At 49.0% G+C, this 2,151-nt stretch overlaps 1 pseudogene; it reads left to right on the top strand.

Annotated features, from left to right (window-relative positions):
• Positions 1 to 404: 404 nt before the first annotated feature.
• On the top strand, positions 405 to 1,897 carry LOC100396999 (actin, cytoplasmic 1 pseudogene; annotated as a pseudogene).
• Positions 1,898 to 2,151: the final 254 nt, after the last annotated feature.

Here is a 2,151-nt window from a genome sequence, read left to right as displayed (position 1 = left end):
AATGCAGATTGAAAACAAGTATAAATTTATAGCTCACAAATTTTTCTTATCAGTAAAGTTGGGAATAATAGTATTACCTTTCTCACAGGATTAATAGTGAGGATAAAAGTAGTTAATATGTACAAAGGGCATAGAACAGTATCTAGCACATCATTGCTGTTATGATTATTTGTTAAAGAAATAGCAAAACAAAAAGGTCACAACCCAGTAGAAAACAAACTTTGTGAGAACAACCACATACTGATTCATTAACTTCACTTAACAGATATGTATTAATTACTTATTATATTCCTATTGCTATAAGTGGCACTGCAGATACTAAAAACAATACATAGACCGCCGAGACCGCATCCGTCCCGCGAGCACAGAGCTTCGCCCTTGCCGTTCCCTCTCCCGTCCACACCGGCCGCCAGCTCACCATGGATGATGATATCGCTGCACTTGTTGTCCATAACGGCTCCGGCATGTGCAAGGCCGGCTTCGCAGGCGACAATGCTCCCCGGGCCGTCTTCCCCTCCATCGTGGGGCGCCCCAGGCACCAGGGCGTGATGGTGGGCATGGGTCAGAAGGACTCCTACGTGGGTGACGAGGCCCAGAGCAAGAGAGGCATCCTGACCCTGAAGTACCCCATCGAGCATGGCATTGTCACCTACTGGGACAACATGGAGAAGATCTGGCATCACACTTTCTACAACGAGCTGCGTGTGGCTCCTGAGGAGCACCCCGTGCTGCTTACTGAGGCCCCCCTGAACCCCAAGGCCAACCGTGAGACGATGACCCAGATCATGTTTGAGACCTTCAACACCCCAGCCATGTATGTGGCCATCCAGGCTGTGCTTTCCTTGTATGCATCTGGCCGTACCACTGGCATCGAGATGGACTCCGGTGACGGGGTCACCCACACTGTGCCCATCTATGAGGGGTATGCCCTCCCCCACGCCATCCTGCATCTGGACCTGGCTGGCTGGGACCTGACTGACTATCTCATGAAGATCCTCACCGAGCGCGGCTACAGCTTCACCACCACAGCTGAGCGGGAAATCATGTGTGACATCAAGGAGAAGCTGTGCTACGTCGCCCTGGACTTCGAGCAGGAGATGGCCATGGCGGCCTCCAGCTCCTCCCTGGAGAAGAGCTATGAGCTGCCTGATGGTCAGGTCATCACCATCGGCAACGAGCGGTTCTGCTGCCCTGAGGCGCTCTTCCAGCCTTCTTTCCTGGGCATGGAATCTTGTGGCATCCACGAAACTACCTTTAACTCCAGCATGAAATGTGATGTGGACATCCGCAAAGACCTGTATGCCAACACAGTGCTGTCTGGTGGTACCACCATGTACCCTGGCATCGCTGACAGGATGCAGAAGGAGATCACCGCCCTGGCACCCAGCACGATGAAGATCAAGATCGTTGCTCCTCCCGAGTGCAAGTACTCAGTGTGGATCGGTGGCTCCATCCTGGCCTCGCTGTCCACCTTCCAGCAGATGTGGATCAGCAAGCAGGAGTATGATGAGTCCGGCCCCTCCATCGTCCACCGCAAATGCTTCTAGGCGGACTGTGACTTAGTTGTATTACACCCTTTCTTGACAAAACCTAACTTGCGCAGAAAACAAGATGAGATTGGCATGGCTTTACTTGTTTTTTGTTTTGTTTTGGTTTTTTTTTTTTTGGCTTGATTCAGGATTTAAAAACTGGAACGGTGAAGGTGACAGCAGTCGGTTGGAGCGAGTATCCCCCAAAGTTCTACAATGTGGCTGAGGACTTGATTGTGTACATTGTTTTTTTTAAGTCCTTCCAAATATCGTGAGATGCATTGTTACAGGAAGTCCCTTGCCCTCCCAAAAGCCACCCCATTTCTCTCTAAGGAGAATGGCCCAGTCCTCTCCCAAGTCCACACAGGGGAGGTAACGGCATTGCTTTTGTTGTAAATTATGTAATGAAAAAATTTTTTAATTTCGCCTTAATACTTTTTTTATTTTGTTTTATTTTAGCCTCTGGCTACCCCTTTTTTTGTCCCTCAACTTGAAATGTATGAAGGCTTTTGGTCTCCCCGGGAGTGGGTGGAGGCAGCCAGGGCTTACCTGTACACTGACTTGAGACCAGTTGAATAAAGTGCACACCTTAAAAATGAAAATAAATAAATAAATAAAAACA

This window comes from Callithrix jacchus, chromosome 4 (assembly GCF_049354715.1).
Source record: "Callithrix jacchus isolate 240 chromosome 4, calJac240_pri, whole genome shotgun sequence".
Taxonomy (NCBI): Eukaryota; Metazoa; Chordata; class Mammalia; order Primates; family Cebidae; genus Callithrix; species Callithrix jacchus.
The sequence above is the reverse complement of the archived record's forward strand: the minus strand, read 5'-3'. Positions and strand labels throughout refer to the sequence as shown.